Consider the following 22,686-nt stretch of genomic DNA (forward strand, 5'->3'; position numbering starts at 1 on the left):
AAGCGTCCGACTTCAGCCAGGTCACGATCTCACGGTCCGTGAGTTCGAGCCCCGCGTCAGGCTCTGGGCTGATGGCTCGGAGCCTGGAGCCTGTTTCCGATTCTGTGTCTCCCTCTCTCTCTGCCCCTCCCCCGTTCATGCTCTGTCTCTCTCTGTCTCAAAAATAAATAAAAAACGTTGAAAAAAAAATTAAAAAAAAATAAGTAAACATTAAAAAAATAAATATTCTGTATTTTATTTTTTAAAATAACCCTAAAAGTAAAATTAGTAAGATGGAAGGTTATGTGATATCTTCTGTTGCTTTCAACTTTCAGTTTAAGAGCTTGAAGGGACAAGCATCGAATATCATTTGGGTCTGTAGGTCAGTCTTTTACACTAAGTAATTGAAAATATTGTTGAAGATGTTAGGCTGGACCTACCTTGGTTATAACTAGTTTATGGAACCTCTTCAAAATACAGTGGGAGAATTGGTCACTGTGTTGGTTAGCTGTTGCTGCAGTAATACTGCATAACAAATTATCCCCACACTTAAAGTAGGCTTAAAGTAGGAGTCTGCAGGTTGGCTGGGCACCTTTGCTTCTTGCTTCAGATATGTAAGTCAGTTGGGCGGCTCTGCTGCATGTGTGTTTAATTTGGGGCCTAGACTGAATGGGCAGCAGCATCTGCATGGGTGTGTGGGGGGGAGTTCTTCTCATGACAGTGGCAGAAGCATAGGAGGGCAGGTGGAAACCTATAAGACTTCTTGAGGCTCAGGCTCAAAACTGGCATACTGTCATTTCTGCTTCATTCTTTCAACCTAAGCAAGTCTTTGGTGGAAACCAAAGACAAGGAGCCACAAAACTAAATCTTCCCCGTTTGTGGGAGGAGCTGCAAAATCACATGGCTACAGAGTAGATTCTGGGAGACTCGAGGAATTAGTGCCAGGAAAAGCAGTCAACCACAGTTGGAAGTTCCCAGTTCCCTTTCATGTGACTAGGTGTCACTTTTCATTTTGTTCTAAAATGAAGCATATCATATAGTCAGATTTCATGTAGGTCTCTTTCTCTAGCATTCAGGTTTTCATTCTAATCTTTTATATTTTTAAAATTGCATTTTTGAGGTATAATTCACATACCATATAGTTCATTCATTTAAAGTGTACGTCTGGTGGTCCCTAGGTGGCTCAGTTGGTTAAACGTCCTACTGAGCTCAGGTTGTGATCTCACAGTTAGTGAATTTCAGCCCCTCATCAGGCTCTGTCCTGACAGCTCAGAGCCTGGAGCTGTTTCGGATTCTGTGTCTCCCTCTCTCTCTGCCCCTCCCCTGCTCTCAGTCTCTCTCTGTCTCTCTCAAAAATAAATGAAATATCAAAAAATAAAAATAAGTGTACATCCAGTGGTTTTTAGTACATTCACAGAGTTGTGGAGCCATTGCCACAATCAATTTTAGAACATTTTTTTTTCCACCTCCAAAGAAACCCTGTCATTAGAAATTACTCCCTTTTCCCCCTTCTCCCTAGCTCCTGGAAGCCACTAATGTACTTTTAGTTTTTATGGATTTGCCCATTTTGTATAAATGGAATAATACAATATGTGGTCTTTTGACTTACTTCTCTTAGCATGCTGTGTTCAGGATTCATCCATGTTGTGGCATGTATTGGTGCTTCGTTCCTTTTTATTGCCAAATAATATTCCATTTTATGCATATACCATATTCTGCTTATCTGTTCATCAGGTGATGATTGTTTTCATTTTTTGGCTATGATGAATAAATGCTACTTTGAACATTCATGTAAAAGCTTTTGTGCAGATGTATATAAATTTACGTTTCTCTTGGGTAAATACCTGGGAGTGGAATTGCTGGCTCATTTTGTTTCTCTGTGTTTAACATTTTGAGGAACTGCCAAATCATTTTCCAAGACAGCTGTACATTTTACATTCCTACCCACAATGTTTGAGGGTTCTGATATCTTCACCTCCTCACCAGCACTTGTCATTGGCCATGTTTTTTTATTATAGCCATCTTAGTGAGTGTGAAGTGGTTCTTACTTGTGTAGTGTTTATATTTAAGGGTTTATAGAGGATAAAAGCAGTGGTTTAAAATGTTAGATCTGTTTGCACTTAACAGGGTAGTACCAGAGTTGCCACCTCAGTTTTAATTACCTAAAAAAAGGTAAATTGAGGGGAAAAAAAATATAATATTTTGACTCAGATTTTTCTTCAGGCTACTCCTTATTTTACATGCTAGAATCATTTAGCAAGAGATTAACCTCAGGTGATTGTTAAACTAGTTCTTTACCTTTGAGTAAGTGAATGCCCAGATTACTCCGGCAGCTTGCTGTGTCATCAGTGGGACTGTGACTGGTTTAATGACTGAAGTCGTTCGTTTTTTTTGGGGGGGGGGGGGGGGGGGTTGCATGGAGGGAGTCCTCTGTATCTGTTCTTTGCCAGCAAGGTAATCACTAGAGGAGTTAGTTGTAAAATACGACCTTTTTTGGGGCAGCACTGTTCAATAGAAATATAATAAGGTACATATGTAATTGTAAATTTTCTAGTAGCTGCATTAAAAGTAAAAAACTCATGAAATTAATTTTAATAATATGGTTTATTTAATCCAGTATATAAAAATATTTGTATCATTGATTATATGTAATCAAAACAAAAATTAAGATATTTTACATTTTTTTAGTACATAGTCTTTTCAGTTCAGACTAGCGACATTTTAAAAACTTAACATCTACAAGTGGCTGGCAGCTGCCATATTGAACAACAAACACCATTCTGGAGGTCTAAGAGCTTATGATCTGGATTTCTGCTCACATGTATGATGATCTGTATCATTAGGAAAAACAGATGAGTGCTTGATCAGCCTGTATTTCTAGTTTCTCAGTTTTATGTTGTTACTGCCTTTTCTTTTTTTAAATGTGGAAGAGAATCTTCAGAGGGGTACAGAGAGACCAGCTCCTTACAGCTCAGATTCTTGGCTGTGAGTAGAGATTAGTTAACAGGAGAAAGAAGAACTTTGGTCTCCCTCGTCATTAAGGGTGTGTACCAGGTTCTGTAGTTCTTGGCAAATGAAAGAACTGCTACCATTTGGTTCTTATTCTAATTGTTCTTGTACATTCAGGGTCTCATTTGGCCTGTTGTTTATCAGTTATATACCACTCGTACTGTTTGACCACATAGTTCTCTCTTGGTTAGACAAAATAAGGCTGTGGGTTTGATCTCTGTAATTAATGACTGACTCTTTGCCTGCTGGGGCTTCACTATAGTAACTAACGCAGAATAAACAGGATTCTCTCTTCCATGAGTTTACACTGTTGATAGAGACTGCTGGCATTTTGCCAGCAGATGTAATTAAGACCACTTCAAGAGAGGAGATTTCAGAATGGGCCATTGTATGGATGGTGTGTCCCAGTCAATCATTTGATTACTAGAGGGACTGAATTTGGTCAAGTGTTTTAATATTTGAGTGTCATTACTCATAGCTTTTTTTTTCTAGTTTGCCTCGGCCCTCACCACTTTCTATTGCCTCACACAGAATCTGTATATTACTGGTTTATATTGTTTACCTAGCCCCTGCAGGCAGTTGAGTGTTGACCCCCTCCTGATGTCTATGATCAGTTCTAGGTCATTGCCACAAGGGTGGGTTAGGGACAAGGAGATAGCTGATCAGTGCCCCAGTGACAGTGGATAAAAAAAGACTTTATCTTATGAGTACTTCCATCGTGAGACACAAATACTCCATACTTGACCACTGTATTAAGTTTTGCCGACTATTGGATGTCTTAATGTTCTAATAAATGTTCCATCAGCTTCTTCTTTCTCTCTGGCCCCACTGCTGACTAGGGCATGGCCCCGGGCAAGTCTCACCCTCTCCATTAGTGCTGAGACCTCCCACCAGTGTCCAGATACCAGACGCCAAATTCCCTTTCTATTTTTTTTAAAGTTCATTTATTTTGAGAGAGATAAGAGCATGAGAGAGCAAATGAGCAGGGGAGGGGCAGAGAGAGAGAGAGAATCCCAAGCAGGCTCTGCACTGTCATCACAGAGCCCGATGCGGGGCTTGAACTCACAAACTGTGAGATCATGACCTGAGCTGAAAGTTAAGAGTTGGACACTTAACCAGCTGAGCCACCTAGGCGCCCCTTGAGTTTTTGATACACATTATGATTTTGATAATTTCCAAGTTTAGTTTGACACTTGTTCATTAACTTCATTTTTGAAATGTGCTTGAAAGAGAGAAATAATGCTTTTTAGTTTAGAATTTGAAATGCTTTGATTTATTGGTATTATAAAATATTCATTTAACAGTTGTTTTACCTGTTCTCAACTGAGTGCACAGACTGCAGTGACTAAGCTCCAAGTTGGTTGGATCATCAGTGGGGATAGAATTGGAAGCCTTACTTCTTCTCTGGTCTTAGGCACTAAATAATTCCACTCTTCCGGTGGTAAAACCTAATTTAGACTTCTTCTGATGGCAAAAAAAACAAGCCCTAACTGACATGAAGTTCTTGATATTACCTGTTTATCCCTGTTAGGGTGACTCTTTGCTTTGCTGCAGAAATATTTGTGTTTGGTTATGGGGTACTGACTGAAACCGTGCTAGGGTAATCCTAGTACAGGTTCTGTGTTTTCTTTTTCGTGGGTGTGTGTGTGTTGCCTTTCTAAAAGCCAAAAAGGGGTGCCTGGATGGCTCAGACAATTAGGCATCCAACTCTTGATTTCGGCTCCGGCCATGATCTCACAGTTGTGAGATTGAGCCCCACATTGGGCTCTGCCCTGAGCATGTAGCCTGCTTAGGATTCTTTCTCTCCTTCTCCTCTGCTCCTCCCCTGCACTCTCTCTCACAAAATAAAAACAAAAATAGATTTAAAAATCAGGATTCTGAAACATCCCTGGCTGCAAGAGTATCAGATAAGTAATTATGGAACTCTAGTACTACACATTTTCTTGGTGCAGTTTTAGAAGATGTAGATAAACAGAAAAAGAAAAGAAAAACACTTCTACCTACCCCCCCCCCCCAATCCCTCATTAAATTTGCTGTGTATCTTTCAGGTCTTTTAAAAAATGCATATGCTTGTGACTGTTGTTGTTTAATTACACACTAGTTCATAAAAAATCAGAAATCTTGAATAAGTAGTAATAAAAAAAATTATCATTACCTAAAATTTAACTTACCTAGAAAATTCGTGGTAACATTTCATGGTACCCTTCTGGGTATTATAGGAAGTATAGATAATTTTTTACACAAAAATAAGGATAGATTCATACTGTATTTTCCTTCTTGTGTCAAATTTAATATCTACAGAAGAATAAATGTTCTGTGTATGTTAGTTATGAGACATAATAAACACTCATGAACTTCACCAACCACCTAAAGAACTGCAGGATTACGAGTACTTTCTTGAAGCACCTGTGTGTGTACTCCTTGATCCCTCCTCCTACCTACCCTCCTCCCCCTGTCACAAATGTGATGTTTAACATTCCCTTGCTTTTTAAAAAATTAGTTTTACTATGTTTTACTGTATGATATAATGTTTATTTTTACTTTAATTTTTTACAGTTGAGTATTGTGAAGATATATATGGTGTCTTTTATAATTTGCTTTTTAAAAATCAATATTAATTCCAAGATGTGTCCCACTTTTTGTACTCATTTTCCACTAATGTATAATATTCCAGCCTGTGAATTATATCATAATTTATTTATCTATTTTCCTGTTGACGGATATGTAGGTTTCCAGTTTGGAACCGTTTCAAAGATTTCTGCTGTGAACATTCTTATATATATTCTTGGTGTTCTTTTTTTTTTTTTAATGTTTATTTTCAGAGAGAGAGAGAGGGAGAGAGCGAGCACGCAAGCACTAGCATGTGAAAGGGCATGGGAGAGGAAGAGAGAGAATCCTAAGCAGGATCCACACTGTCAGTGCAGAGCCTGACACGGGGCTCAATCTCACAAACTGTGAGATCATGCCTGGTGTTCATGTTTGAGAGTTTTCCTATGATTTATCCCTAGGGCTAGAATCTAACCATCTCTCCTAGGTGAGTGCTTTTGTGTCGTAAGAAATCCGTCTCTGGCCTGAGGTTTTAAAGGTATTCTCCTGTATTTTTTTCTAAATTAGAGTTAGTGTTAATACTTTGCCTTTCATGTACAAATTTTTAATCTAAAATCTAGATTAAATTTAGAATTGTGTCTAAATTAAGATGAATTTAGTTAAGACTAAGACATCTGGAATTGTTTTATTTAACCATAGGGTAATAGGACTATAAAATTATTAATTATACTATTATATCCTGTTAGTAGAGGGTAATAGGAATCCAGTTGTCACAGCTACATTTATTGATAGTCCCTTCTTTTCTCACTGATCTCTGATGTTACCTCTGAGACTCTTTTTGGTGTGTTTAAGTAATGTTAGATGGTAAATAGTATTTTGTTACTAAACAGCAAATAGTATTTTGTTATCTGCCTTTTTTTCTATTTAAAATACCTTGAATATCTTTTCAAACCATTAAATATAGGTTAGTTTTTAGTGTGTACATAATAGACCACTATATTCAACCCTTCTTTATTATGTCTTATTCACTCCTGATCCTCCAGTCTCCCTCTCCAGGAAAATATAGCCAGCTTTCTCTCCATTCTTCTAGAAATGTATGCTTGAAAACACATGTATAAGTATAATCCTATGTAATCCTCCATTTTTATTGTGGTAAAATATACAAAATATAAAATTTTCCATTTTAACCATTTTTAAATGTACAGTTAGTTCAGTGGCATTAATGAGTGCATTCAAATTGTGCAACCGTGGTGCCACCACCACCCATCTCCATAGTGTTTTCATCTTACAGAATGGAAACTCCATACCCATTAAACACTAAACACTAATTCCTCATTCTACCCTCCTCCCTTCCCTTCCCCTTCACTGTCTCAGTGAATTTGACTACTGTAAGTATCCCGTCTAAATGGGGACATACACTGTTTCCCCTTTTGCGTCCAGCTTATTTCGTTTAGCCTAAGATCTTCAAGTTTCATCCACGTTATCGCATGTGTCAGAATTTCCTTCCTTTTAAGGCTAAATAATACTCAATTCTGTGTATATGCCACAGTCTTCTAATCCATTATCCTTCTGTTGGCTTTATATTATTGAATAATGCTGCCATGAACATGATTATACAGATATCTATTCAAATCCCTGCTTTCAAATCCTTTGAATATATACTCAGAAGTGAGATTGCAGATTGTGTGGTAATTCTTAGTTTAATTTTTTGAGGAACTGTCATATTATTTTCTATGGCAGCTGCATCATTTTACATTCTCTGCAGTGGTGCATAGGGTTGCAGTTTTTCCACATCCTGTCCAACAAGTGTCATATTCTGTTTTTTGATCATTGTCATCCTAATGGGTGTGAAGGGTATCCTTGTGGTTTTGATTTCCATGTTCCTAATGATTGATGGTGTTGAGTGTCTTTTCATGTGCTTGTTGACTATTTATATATATTTGAAGAAATGTCTCTAAGTCCTTTGCCCATTTCTTATTCAGGTTGCTTGATTTTGTTGTTGAGTTGTAGTTTATATATTCTGGATATCAATCTCTTATCAGCCATGTGATTCGCAAATATTTTTTTCCCATTCCATAGATTGCGTTTGCACATTGTTAATAGTTTACTCTGGTGCACAAAATTTTTAATTTTGATGTTTATTTTTTTTTCTTGTTGCCTGTTTATTTTTGCTTTTGGTGTCATATCCAAGAAATCATGGCCGAATCCAAGGTAAGGCTTTTCCCTTGTGTTTTCTTCTTCAAGTTTTCTTGTATTGGCTTTTATGCTTAGGACTTTGATCTATTTGGGATCCATTTTTTTTTTTTTTATGGTAAGCATTCAACTTCATTCTTTTGTGTAATCCCTTTTTGATGAAGTGATAGTGTGTTCTACACACTGTCATGCTATGGCTTGCTTTTTTCACTTAGTAATGTATCTCAGCCCCACTAACTTGTTTCTTTTTTGTTCTATCCAGCATTCAGTTGAACAGTGTAAGTCAGTATGTAGGAGAGCTTTTTGAGTATGGCTGGCTACCTTAACGAACAGTTAAATTAAAAGAAAATCACATAGGAATGTTAAACCCAGGAATGAAAACTGAAAAGAAAAGGCAAAAGCAAGGAAGGGAGAAAGAGGGAATATAAGGGAAAAGATCATTAACTTTTGCTTTCAGGAGGACAAATGCAATTTTGTTGAAAGTTTATCAGGTTTATATATTCTTAACACACTGTGTGTATATAATTTATCCTTAAATCAGTCCTCTGAAGTGTAGGTATTGCTCCCTTCCCCCGGCCATTTTACAATTGAAAAACTGGTTACTCACCCAAGATTATATAGTTAATGAATGGCAGAGCTAGAATTTGAACACAGATATTTTTAACTCCAAAGCCTAGGCTCTTTGCCATTAATGGTTCTCTGAGAATAAAGGGAACCTTTAATCAAGTAAGCCTGAGAAAGGCTGCATATTAAATTCTTCTCTTGGAAATTCATAGTCTGAATTAGCATATCATGAGCTCTGGTAAGTCAGGTGGTAAAAAAGAAATCTGTCTGATTTTGTTTTAGATGTTAAAAGACACTTGCTCAGGGGAAGAGTTTGGCATCTTAACAGTACCTAGAACAATTCCCCCTTAACACTATTTTGGGGAAGTGCCACTCATACTTGTGTTTTCTTTGTTGTATCAAATTTCAAGAAAGGCTGAGGACAGGAAATTAAACCCTAACCTGGTGAAGAAACAATCTATAGAATTACCTAACACAGAGCAGGCATGCAGCATTTTGGAGCTTATTTCCCAAAATCTGTAAGGTAACTCAAATGGGCAGCCAGCTGCTTTTCCAGAGGTGAATTGCGTGTGACTACAACTTCCCTTGTCTACAAGTAAATATTAAGTTCTAGCTTTATTTCATTGTGTATGATATGGTAAAATTACAATACAATAGAAGAATTTAAGAGGTTCATTTGGAAATATTTAAGAAAAAAATAACATTTTGACCTGCAGTTCTTCTTACATGTGAGCTTTCAGTTAAGGATTCTATCTTGGTCATGAATTGTGCATTTTAGCTGTATCACAGATGATATAAGCTACGATTTAGGAAATGAAAGATTGTCTCTATTATGAGTGTGCCATTTAAACATTGAACAGAAACTAGTGTCAGAGATGGTCAGCAAATGAATGAATCAGCAGCCTATTTGCATTTATTTTGCAAGAGAAAGCCATTTTTCAGTTTGAGACCCAATCCCTTGCTTAGACATTGCTTTTAGTATTCCATAGGCCTAATCCTATCTTCATGATTTTACAGAATGTTCTTTGATTTTCCCCCATTTATTTTTCCAAGTTCTCAAGTTGTGTAACATATGTTGTTAGTGTTTAAAAAAAATTTTTTTTAATGTTTATTTATTTTTGAGACAGGGAGACAGCGCGTGAGTCAGGGAGGGGCATAAAGAGAGGGAGACACAGAGTCTGAAACAGGCTCTGGGCTCTGAGCTGTCTGCACAGAGCCCGATGCGGGGCTCGAACCCACGAACTGTGAGATCATGACCTGAGTCGAAGTCCGACGCTTAACTGACTGAGCCACCCAGGCGCCCCGTTAGTGTTTTAATTGGAAGTACATCACGTTTATTTTTTAACTTGGACAAAATTGTCTGCTTCATGATACTGTGGCCTATTCCTTTTCTGTAACTAACCAAGTTTTTCCGCATTAAAGTTTAGGTTTTTTTATACATTCACTACACCAATTAACAAATGTTTTATTCTTTTTGTTGCTGTTTTCACGGAGATACTTCGGCATTCTTTTTCTAGCTGGTTACTACTGGTGTACAGCATTACCATTGATGTTTGCAGACTTGCTTTTTATATCCAACAAGTATAGTAGACAAATTATTCTAATGATTCTTTGCTTAGCTTCTATACAGACTCAAGTAGTGATCTGTATATTTCAGTAGTTTTTGTAATTCTCTGTTTTATTGTCCCTTAAAAATTACTCTGGAGTAAAGAATATGTAATATATTATTACGAATAGCTAAATCAGGTACCTCTTGGTCTCTTAAGTGGAAGACCACTAATGTTCAGCCATCAGATTTGTAATGTGGATTGTTTTAATCACATTAAAAAAGAAATCAAAAGTTTTTTATTGCTTTTTATAGAAAGGAGTGGGATTGATTGAATTTTATAAAATGTAGAGTCTATTGCTATCATGACATTTTGCTCGAATCTTTCATGTGCTATCAATAGTTTTATTTAAAACCCTTGCGTTCTTCTAACAAAAGCTGTATAGTAGTACTTTTAAATAAATCTCTTGATGTACTGCTTTAATTGCTTAAATTTTATTTAAGATTTCTCACATCATTATTCATAAATAAGACTGTCCTGTAATTTTCTTTTTTAATTTTATCTTAACGGTTTTAAGACCAGGATAATGTTTACTTCACAGTACTTTGAGGTCAGTATGCCACATTTTTGTAAGAAATTTAAAATTTCTGTGTAAAGCTAGGTTTGGGGTTTTAGTGCTCTTGTAGGGATAAAGAAGAGGTGGTTGGGTAATTTGTTATCATGGTCAGTGTCTTCTGTTACAGATTTGTTTAGCCATGTCTTTTTGTATCAGTTTTGGTATCTAATATTTTAATAGCATATCTATTGAACCTAAATTTTAAAATTTCTTTTTTTTAAATGTATATTTTTGAGAGAGAGACAATGGGGAAGGGACAGAGAGAGAGAGAGAGAGAGAGAGAGAATCCCAAGCAGGTTCTGTGCTGTCAGTGCAGAGCCCAACATGGGGCTTGAACTCAAGAACCATAAGATCATGACCTGAGCTGAAGTCAGATACTTATCCAACTGAGCCACCCAGGCGCCCCAGAGTAGTTTATTTTTTTTAAGTGGTCCAGAATATGGTTCATGTTGGTGAATGTTTCAGGTACACTTGAAAAGAATGTGTATCTTGCTGCTATTGGGTGAAATAGTGTATGAATATCTATTAGGTCAAGTTGGTTTATAGTGTTCAAATCCTTGCTGATTTTTAAAATTCTATCCATTACCGAGAAACGTGTGTTGCAAGTTGCCGACTTTAGTTGCTTTGTGTATTTCTGCTTTCAGTTCTGTGACTATTGAGGCTTCGTTATTAGATACATACATATTTAGGATTGTTATTTAAGTCCTTTTAATGAATCGATCTCTCGATCATTATTTATATCCCTCCTAATAGTCATTGTTCCAAAATCTACTTTGCTGGTATTTATACCGCTTCATCTTTGTGTTTGCCTTCATTTGTATTCTCCCATCCTTTTACTTTTAATCTGTCTGTGTTTTTATATTTAAACTCTGTTTCTTGTGGATAGCATATGGTTAGGGCTTGCTTTTTTATCCAGTTTGACAACCTTTGTCTTTTAATTGGAGTAGACTGTTTAAATTTTCTGTAATTATATGTAATTTAATATGCTAGTATTACACATATTTTCCTTCTTCTTTTTTTTTTTTTTTTCTTTTTTTCTTTTTTAAGTAAGCACCATGTGCAACATGGGGCTTGAACTCATGACCTAGAGATCAAGAGGCGCATGCTTTCTGGCTGAGCCAGCCAGGCACCCCCTGTATTTTCTTTCTTGCTATTTGTTTTCAATTTGTTCCATCTGTTCTTTCTCGTTTCTCATTTTTCCTTCTGTCTTCTTTTTATTAAAACATTTGTTGAGAATTTTTATGGTTTCATTTTATCTTCTTTCTTGGTTTACTTTGGTTTATGTCTTTGTTTTATATTTTTCGTGGTTGATACAGGGCTTACAGTATACATCTTTAATTTCCTACCATCTGTGTTAAAATAATGTTACACCACGTCACCTATAACTTACAGGGTTTACAATGGTACAGTTTAATTTTTCAGCTGCCTGGGTTCCAAAGGCACGTATCCTAACAAGAAACAGACAAATAGAAATTTTTTTGCCTTTTATGACCTAACTTTGATCTTGAGTCAGGCAGTGTCTCTCCTGCTGTATTCTGTAGGTGGAGGCAGTTATAAAGATTTGCCCAGATTCAGGGAGAGGGAATATAGACTCCCCCCCCAGCACCCCTCACCCATCTTAGTGGAGGAATATTAGTGTCTCATTGGAAGCAGAGCATGTGGATTGCAACAGGAGGCAACCTTTGGAAAATGCAGTCTGTTACACTCTCCTGTATCTCTGTGCCTCTATTATCATTCCATGTAATTTTTTGTATGTTGTAAACACCACAGTTCGTTTCATTTTAAACATGTCTTTTGCTTTTGCCCACCTATTTACCATTTCTTTCCCTCTTTATTCCTTTTTGTAGATCCAAATTTCCATCTGATATTCTTCTGTGTGAGGACCTTCCTTTAATGTTTGTTATAGCAGGGGTCTGCTTGCGATGAATTCTGTCAGCTTTTATTGGTCTAAAAAAGCCCTTATTTTGTCTTTGTGTTTAAAAATACTTCACTGGATATAGAATTTTATGTTGGCTAAGTTTTTTTTTCTTCAGAACTTTAGAATCTTACTTGTTTTTGTCCTGTGTGATTTCTTTCTTTTTTTTTAGTTCTACATGATTTCTAATGAGAAGTCTACTTTCATTTTTATCTGTGTACCTGTTTGAATAGTATGGCCTTTTCCCCTGGATACTCAAAGTTTTTCTTTTTATCAGTTTTCATGTTTTTTGTTTTTTGTTTTTTGTTTTTTTTAAGCAGTGTTGTGTGCTTTGGTGTTTTTCCCTTTGTGTTTCTTCTGGGACTTGAGTTTCTTGGATTTCTCATAATTTTCATCAATGTGTCAGATTTTCAGCCATTATTTCTTTGTTGTTGTTGTTTTTCTGCTCTCCCTTCATTTTTTCTGGACTCTAGTCATGTGTGTTTGACCACTTGACAGTGTCCCACAGGTTACTGAGGCTCTTTCCTCCCCCCCCCGCCCCCCAATCTTTCTTTCTGTGGATAGTTTCTATATTCTGTATCTTCAAGTTCACTGTTATTTTCTTCTGCAGTGTCTCATCTCTTTTTCCCATTCAGTGTATTTTTCATTTTACCTACTATACTTTTTAAAACTCTGCAAGTTCCATTGGATCTTTTTTCATCTATTTCTCTTTTTTCCACGTCACATTTATGTGAACCAGATTTATAGTATCTGTTGTAACATCTTTGTCTTCTAAGTCCATCATGTTTATATCATTTATGGTTCTGTTTCAGTTGATTCACTTTTCTTCTGGATGTGGATCTTTTCCTCTTTCCTTTGTATGGCTGAACATTGTGAATTTTACATTTTCCATCTTTTTTTGAATTTATTTAAAAAAATTTTGTATGTTTATTTATTTTTGAGAGAGAGAGAGAGAGAGAGAGAGAGACAGCGTGAGCCAGGGAGAGGCAGAGAGAGAGGGAGACACAGAATCTGAAGCAGGCTCCAGGCTCTGAGCTGTCAGCACAGAACCCAATGCAGGGCTTGAACCCACGAACCGCGAGATCATGACCTGAGCTGAAGTCAGATGCTTAACCAACTGAGCCACCCAGGCACCCCTTGATTTTTTTTTAATGTTTATTTTTGAAAGAGAGAGACAGAGCGTGAGTTGGGGAGGGGCAGAGAGAGAGGGAGACACAGAATCCAAAGCAGGCTCCAGGCTCTGAGCTGTCAGCACAGAGCCCGGCACGGGGCTCAAACCCACGAACCATGAGATGATGACCTGAGCCGAAGTTGGACACTTAACTGATTGAGCCACCCAGGCATCCCTACATTTTACATTTCTGGGCACTGAATTTTGCTATATTCCTTTAAAGAATGTCAGATTTTATTGCCATACAGTTATTAAGTAATTTTTTGGTCAGTTTGATTCTTGGGAAGCTTGCTTTTAAGGTTTTTATGGTTGGTCACAGCAGTCTTTTTCCTTAGACTAATTTAGCCCCACTACAGAAGTGTGGTCCTTCTAGTGATTCTGAGGTTTCTACATTCTGACCAGTAGGATCACAAACTAGTCCCAGCCCTGTGTGAGCTCTGGAGATTGTTGGGCTGATTGCTTTTTGGTGGTTTGCTCCCTGCTCTTGAGAAGGTTTCCGAGATTGAAGAGAATCCTTATACAGATCATCAGATCTCCACATGCATGCAGCTCCTTGCTCTTCAGTACTTTGTCCCGCAAATTCTAGCTGCAAATTCCAGGTGCTTCCGCTTCCCGGCTCTTGTCTCCTCAGTGCAGTCAGAGCCAGGAATCCTGTGTCAAATTTCTGTCCCTGCAGTGAAGTCTGGAAATTGCCTCCAGGCCATAAAGTTTGGTCAGTCATGGAATTTACTTTCTTTGTTTCCTTTCTCTTGAGGATCACAGTCTCTGCTGCTGTTTGCCCAATGTCTAAAAACTGCTATTTCATGTGTTTTGTCAGGTTTTCTAGTTGTTTACAAGAACAGGGAAATTCCTGTAGCAATTAGAACTTTATGTTCAGAATTTCAAATCTTCCTGTTTAAATTGTATTAATACTTTCAATGATTTAACAGTTTCATTTGCCAACAAAGTGTATGTCAATTCTACTTTCTGATTTTCCAGCTTTTCCCCCCATTTAATTTTTTGTTTTAAATATATAAAATATAAATAAGTAAGAAAATATAAATATATTTTAATATATTCATATAATATCAAAATAAAAAGTTATCATTTGTAAGCGTACAGTTCCATGGCATTAAGTATATCCACATTGTTGTACAGCCACCACCATTGTTCATCTCCAGAACTTTTTCATCTTCTCAAACTGAAACGGAGTACCCATTAAACACGTATCAGTATTCCATCCTCTCCCTAAGCTTTGGCAAACACCATTCTGCTTTGTGTATCTATGAATTAGACTACTCTTAAATACCTCACACAAATGGAATCATATAATATTTCTGCTTTTGTGACTGTCTTATTTTCTTAGCATAATGTCATCAAGATTCATCCATGTTGTAGTGTCAGAATTTTCTTCCTTTTTAAAAGACTGACTGTTGTATGGATATATCATATTTTGCATATCCATTTGTCTGTTTGTGGGCATGGGTTATTTCTACCTTTTGGCTATTGTGAATAATGCTGCTATGAACGTGGCTTTACAAATACCTGTTGGAGTCCCTGCTTTCAGTCGTTTTGAGTATATACCTTGGCCTTACTAAGTTTTATGGACACATATCCTGAGAGAATATTGAGACATTCAGGAGTAGTTCCTAGTACTGAGTAGATTGCTGATCCAGTAAAATCCAGTTTTTAAATATTCCTATTTTTGGATTCTCAGCTGTATATTTGAAATCAACTACATTCGAAATTCTTTTGTTCCAGAAGATACATATTTCCATTCTGGTTTGTATTTAAATCATGTTTGATTACATATATTTGTGATATGCTTAGATGTAGTATTTGTTTCTGTTTTTATGACTACTTTTATGTTGATCCATTATAGTGAATTATAGCTACAGAATAATACTGTGTAGTAGCAAAATGCTAATTTAAGAAATAGAAATAGTAGCATGCCAGTGATTTTTAAATAGCCTAGTTACTGAGCTCAGTAGTTCTCAGCTAGGGTAGTGCTTGCTGTTTGGGAGAGGGGGGCATTTTGGGTTGTCACCACACTGAAGGTTGTCACAGGCATTTAGTGAGCAAGGGGCTAAGTTTCTAGATGCCTTACATTGTTCAGGACAGTGCTGTACAATGAATAACTGTTTTGTCTCATTTCATGTAATTACCTCAGTCTAAAATATTCTACCTGTAAAAAAAAAAAAAAAAAAAATCGGGGCACCTGGGTGGCTCAGTCGGTTAAGCGCCGACTTCAGCTCAGGTCACGATCTCGCGGTCTGTGAGTTCGAGCCCCGCATCGGGCTCTGGGCTGATGGCTCAGAGCCTGGAGCCTGTTTCCGATTCTGTGTCTCCCTCTCTCTCTGCCCCTCCCCCGTTCATACTCTGTCTCTCTCTGTCTCAAAAATAAATAAACGTTAAAAAATATATATATATTCTACCTGTATACACAAGGCATTTTTTTACATGATGTTAATATATAATCTAGTCTATAAATGCAACTAGTATGTATGTCAGGGAGTGAGTAATGTCCTTTCATGTAGAGCTTTACCAAGAGTTGTTTACCGTTTTGGAAAAATGCATTTGCCGTTTTGGAAAAATGCATCACAGTGGTACCCCTCAGAGTATATTAGTCACTGTTTCACATACCTGATTCAGTTGGCGTTTGTAGCTGTCATTTTCATTGTGATTCTTCGTATTGGTGCAAACATCTTATATATCTTATGTATTTTCTAGTGTAGTGATGCTCAAGTTTTTACATCTTAGTGCTTCATTAAATTAATTTCCTTTTCCTTTTCTTTTTCGTATTTATAGTTGGGGCATTGTAATGATATTTTAAAGTTAAATGGATAGGTAAGTTATCACTTAATATAATTTCAGGGTAATAAAGGGACTGTTAAAACGTTTTTTATAAATAGGAGCTTTTGAGTTTGGTAAGGTTGGAGCCGCTGAACTGATTAAATAGCAGAAACAACGGAACTCCATAGTCCCTGTGACACATACACAGCCTTTAAGATTGCTTTAGTATTTCTGTGAAGTTACCACTAATACTACATTTCAGATATGTATGAAAATATTCTTTTATCAATATTCTTTGGAAATTACCACACTGTCTCATGAATGACTGGGCAATACCAATAGTACTTTGAGAGGCATTGCTGTATATCTTGTCTTGCTTTTGTACATTGACCTTCTTTTCTCAGTTACCGTTTTTGTTCTAAACTCTCTATATAGTTTTTATTCCAAAACTCTTTTTGTTTGTTGATTGTTGTTATTGTTTTAGAGAGAGAGAACATGAGAGTGAGGAGCGGGGAGGGGTAGAGGAAGAAAGGGAATCTTTTCTTTTTTTAAGTTTATTATTTTGAGAGAGAGATGGAGAAAGAGAGAGAGAGCGTGCACGCGAGCACACGCACGTGAGTGGGGAGAGAGAGGGAGAGAGAGAAGCTGAAGCAGCCTCCATGCTCAGTGCAGAGCCCGATGTGGCGCTTGATCCCACAACTGTGAGATCATGACCTGAGGTGATAGCAAGAATAGGCTGCCCAACCAGCCAAGCCACCCAGGCGCCCTGGAATAGAGAGAATCTTAAGCAGGCTCCACCCTCAGCAGGGAGCCTGATGAGGGGCTCTATCATGACCCTGAGATCATGACCTGAGCCAACATCAAGAGTCAGACACTTAACCAGCTGAGCCACCTAGGCTCCCCTGTTTTGTTTTAAATTTTATTTTATTTTATTTTATTTAAAAAATTATTTTTTAATTTTTATTTTTGAGAGAGTGCAAGTGGAGGAGGGGCAGAGAGAGAGGGACAGAGGATCTGAAACAGGCTGTGCACTGACAGCAGTGAGCCCATTGTGGGGCTTGAACCCACAAACTGTGAGATCATGACCTGAGCGAAAGTCAACTGACTGAGCCACCTAAGAGCCCCTAAATTTTATCTTAAATTAATTAAGATAAACTGACATACAACGTAGTGGTTTCAGGTGTACTCCAAGATTATTTTAGTTTAGTTTAGTTTTATTTTGTTTTAAAATGTTTATTTTTGAGAGAGAACGAAAGCAAGAGTAGGGAGGGTAGGAACAGAGAGAGAGAGAGAGAGAGAGAGAGAGAGAGAGAGATTGATCATGAATCCCAAGCAGGCTCGAACTCACAAACCATAAGATCATAACCAGAGCCAAAATCCAGAGTCGGATGCTTAACAGACTGAGTCACCCAAGATGCTTTTAAACTCTACCCTTCAGATGCCTGGGTGGCTTAGTCAGTTAAGTGTCTGACTTTGGCTCAGGTCATGATCTCGTGGTTCATGGGTTCCAGCCCTGCATTGGGTTCTGTGCTGACAGATCAGAGCCTGGAACCTGCTTCGGATTCTGTGTCTTCCTCTCTCTTTGCCCCTCCCCCATTTATGGTCTGTCTCTCAAAAATGAATAAACATTAAAAAAAAAAAAAGACTTAGAACTCTACCCTTTAGTCTGTCTTTTGTGAACAGTTTGTAATTGAATTTGGGTTTCAGTTCATTCTGATGTAACTTTTTATAAAGAAATCTGATCCTTATATTTATCACTGTAATTTTCTTATACATAAATTATCTAATACCATAATTGCCCAACTGTAGAATGAACCTTTTCAGTGCTTTTAAATGTTTTTGATGTGATGTGGCACCTGGGTGACTCATTTGGTTAAGCATCTGACTCTTGATCTCAGTTCAGGTCTCAAGCTCAGGGTTGTGAGTTCAGACCCCACGCTGGGCTCCACACTGGGTGGGTGCCTGCCTAAAAAATGTTTAAAACAGTTTTGATGTGCCTTTGCAGTCCTTAATGGCAAACAAAATTTGTGATGTACTGGCAGATTACTTTGTATTACAGATGTTATTGCCTGCTTATATATCAATTTAGCCACGTGTAGAGTTGTCTTTTCACCCACTTGCCACCTCAGTTATTTGCACTGACAACATTACACATGGCTGAATTTTAAGTTAAATGTAGATATAGAATTTGTTTTATATTTCTTCAAAAGGAGGAAGATACAAAGATTATTTTATGTGCAAGAAACAGCCTGTGTACCAAGACATGATACAATTAAAAGTGACAGAAATCACTAACTCATTGGAACACATCTTGAGAGTTTGAGAGATAAGGGAGTTGAGTGTGACTGATTCATGACTTGTGATGGATTATAATTCAAGTGCTAACATCTTTAAAAATCCTTCTGATTCTTAACGGAAATTGCTCAACTTCTGTTACTATCTAGTTAAAAATGAAACAGAGGATAACTACATGTAAAAATTAGAGGATTCCCAGATATTCCTCTATTCGCCTCAAAATTGTGCTGTCAGTTCTAAAGATGTCAAAGAGAACAGAGTTATGGTTTTTGAAAAGTGACGTGTTAATCTGATATTATGCATGCTTGCTGATGGCCAGAAGTTCAGAAAAATTGTTAAACTCTGAATTTGAAGATAGTTTCAATCCAGACTTGGATCAGAATTTGAAGAGGAAAGTGATATGTAATTACTTTGAGAAATTCTAAAGATAGCATCTTAGAATGGAAGAAATGAGTTATTTCTCCCTTTTAAATGTTTCCTCCTTTCAAACATGCCTTCTTCAGGATAGATTATGCCTTACCATTTCAGTTTATTCAGAAAGTGACTTTATATATCAAACTTTTTTTCTTTTCTGTTCCTTTTCTTCTTTTCTTCTCTTTTCTTTTCTTTTCTTTTCTTTTTTCTTTTCTTTTTTCTTTTCAGTAGGCTCCATGCCTAGTGTGGAGCCCAATGTGGGGCTTGAATTCACGATCCTGAGATCAGGACCTGAGCTCAGTTCAAGAGACACTTAACAAACTGAGCCATCCAGGCACTCCTGTATCAACCTTCTAATAGTCGTGTTTGTAATGAATTTCACACTATCCACAAAATAAAATAAAATGTGTAAGTTGTGTGATAATAGCCATGATCTAAATCCTTCAATTACAGTATTTCCTCCAGTGGTATGTTTCCCACCCTCGTATGACAATAAGAATTCCCTAATGTGTTATGCAGGATTCCTAGGCTCTTTCCTTGAAGTTTCTGATATACTAAGTCTAGGGTAGAGGCCAGGAATCTAGATTTGTAGGCACCCTAAGTGATTCTTCCAGGATAGTTGGCAAGTACTGCTCTAGATACTGGGCTTGTTCCTGGGGGTGCTGCCTAATTTTGACTGCTATACAAAATTTCTTTGCTATAATTTAGGATACATATGTTCTAGTACAGTGATATTTTGAATATTGCTGGTATCTTGCAAGTACTTCCTTTGTATCAGGCCCCATGCCAAACACTGCATGGGTTGAATCCTCAAACTCTTGGAGATAATGAGTACTGTTATTCTCATTTTGCAGATGAGGCTAAGTAATTTATATAAGGTTACCTAGTAAGTGGTAGACTTAGGATTGGAACCCAGGCAAACTGACTTAGAGCCTGTGCTCTTAGTCACACAGTATTGGCTATTGCAGGGCAAATGCTGAGCTAAGCTGGTTGTGCAGTACATTGTAGAGTAGTGTACAATTTACCGTGTGTATGAAGTGAGAGACGTGGTAGAACGTAAGGTTGAATGCCCAACAGAGTGTGGCCTCCTAACTATATGAGAGAGTTGGAGTCAGAGCAGAAAACAATAACCAGTTCTAAAGGGCCACATAGGGATCAATTAGATAACTGTTAATGCTTCTGTAGATTAGCAGTTCTCGGTGAGGCCTCTATTCTCCTGGAAGCCCTGGAACTCTTTCAAGGGGTCCTCAAGGTCAAACTGTTTTTATAACATTACCGAGAAAGTGTGACTTTTTATGTGTGCTAATATTTGTACTGCTGATATAGCTGCATCGGTGGGTAAAGTGTTGGTGCCTGAGCAATTCCAGTGCCCTGGAACCAGATTGTCCTGGAAGCCATTATACTCTTCACTGCCATACACTCTGCAGTTAAAAAAAAAAAAAAAAGCCGGTTTCATTTAAGAATGCTTTATTGAAGTAAAAAATAGAGTAAAAGAGAACACGTCCTTTTATTAGTCTATATGATATGATGAGAAATACATATATGGAGCTTCTGCATATTGAAGTACTGTGGTTATTTTAAGGAAAAAACACTTGGAGGTTTGGAGTTGCATGCTGACCTAGCAGAATTTTTCATGGAACATCATTTTTACTTGAAAGAATAATTGACAGAAAAACTGTGGTTATTCTGATTTGGGTAATTAGCAGACATTTTCTCACAAAATGAAAGAACTGAGAAATAGGTTCTGGGTGACTTTGGATGTCTGTTCATCCTTGGTGTAGGGACTGCTTAGTGCTGGGCCTTGCAGATTTGATCTTTTCTCCCTGTAGACCTGAGGCCTCTGCTGCAGCCGTGTTATGTTGGATCCTCAGGCATCTGAGCTTGATCCCCCTCTTCGTATTTATTGGAGCGGGAGGTACTGGAGCGACGCTGTCTTGTGCCTGGCATTGTTCAATCCAGATGTCAGTTTGGATAGGAAGAATAACTCAGAACCCTGGAACAAACGATCTCCGTGATCAATACAAGTTCCACTCACTGAATGCAGATTACAGCAAACTGATAAAAGAGGTCCAGACTTCTAAATGAAATGTTTCACCATAAAGCTGCTTAGAATGAAGGTGTTCCAGAAGCTGTCCGCACAATTTTCCACTTATCTAGGAAATATCTTTCCTCTAAATGCATGAAATCATGTTGGTGTATTGTGTTGGGATTTACACTGATAAATAAATGTCTGAAACTTGGAAAAAAAATGAAAGAACTGTTGCCAGTGATAAAATTTGGACTTGACAGCTTCCCAGTATTTAAAGGCTTCTCTGAAGAGATCAGTGGCAATGTTAAGAAATAGGAATTTTTGATATTGAATAAGGAAGTATATCAGTGTTTTGAAGAGCTGTATAACTCAATGAAGTAATATTGGCTGAGTAAAGATCCCTAGTACAAGATAGACCAATGGATTTTAAGGTAACGGTGTACAAAAAGTTCATTGATGTGGTTTCAGATTCTGTATTGTATGTAACCTTTAAGAAAACTACCATCTGTTAAGTTTTGTGGCAGTGTTGAAGAAGAATGTTGACAATTTTCTTAAAGACTATTAAACTCCCTTTTAAACTACAGATTTGTGTGAGGCTGTATTTTCTTTATATACTTCAGCCAGAGCAAATTATCGGAACAGATTAAATGCTGAAGTAGATAGGAGGATGCAGCTGACTTCTGTTAAACCAGACATTAAAGATATTTGTAAAAATGTGAAACAGTGCCACAATTTTAACTTTCTTTAAAAGAAAACTTATGTTTTAATTAAAGCATGTGATTTATGTGAGTATGTAATGTGTCTTTTATTTTGTTTTTTATCGGGGCGCCTGGGTGGCGCAGTCGGTTGAGCGTCCGACTTCAGCCAGGTCACGATCTCGCGGTCCGTGAGTTCGAGCCCCGCGTCGGGCTCTGGGCTGATGGCTCGGAGCCTGGAGCCTGTTTCCGATTCTGTGTCTCCCTCTCTCTCTGCCCCTCCCCCGTTCATGCTCTGTCTCTCTCTGTCCCAACAATAAATAAAAAACGTTGAAAAAAAATTAAAAAAAAAAAAAGAATATTTTGTTTTTTATTAAAAAAACTTTTTTAATGTTTGTTTATTCTTAGAGAGAGAGAGAGAGGGAGCGAGCATGAGCGGGGAAGGGGCAGAGCAAGAGAGGGACACAGAATCCGAAGCAGGCTTCAGGCTCTGAGCTGTCAGCACAGAGCCCGATGTGAGATCATAACCTGAGTTGAAGTCAGACATTTAACCAACTGAGCCACTGAGGTGCCCCATCGGTATATTCTTTTAAAATAAATATTTTTAATGTTCTCAGTTCTAATTCTAATGATACATATCAGTAGATATAATGTACATAAACAGGAGCCTTTTGGGCCCCCAGTAGGAGTTCTGAAACCAAAAAGTTTGAGAACAGCTTCTCTAGACACTGTGGGTATTATTTTGCAGTAGTACGGGTTGTATTAGAATTATTGTTGGCTTATTTACTGTTGTTTTAAAGGCCTAATCCCTTCAAGTATGTTGCTCAAAATTCTAGAATTGAAACCATGTGGAAAAAATGAAAATGTTCAAGAACTACCACCCAGAGCCATGTTGACAGTTCTCTCTTACCCCTGAGTCTCCTTATCTTCGTTTTGGGGT

At 37.4% G+C, this 22,686-nt stretch overlaps 1 protein-coding gene across 1 annotated transcript in view; it reads left to right on the top strand.

Moving 5' to 3' along the window:
* The window catches only part of SPPL3 (signal peptide peptidase like 3), a 152,192-nt gene that overhangs the window by 12,820 nt on the left and 116,686 nt on the right, over positions 1–22,686 (top strand). The window lies entirely within an intron of this gene.

Source organism: Panthera uncia (assembly GCF_023721935.1).
Source record: "Panthera uncia isolate 11264 chromosome D3 unlocalized genomic scaffold, Puncia_PCG_1.0 HiC_scaffold_8, whole genome shotgun sequence".
NCBI classification, from domain to species: Eukaryota; Metazoa; Chordata; class Mammalia; order Carnivora; family Felidae; genus Panthera; species Panthera uncia.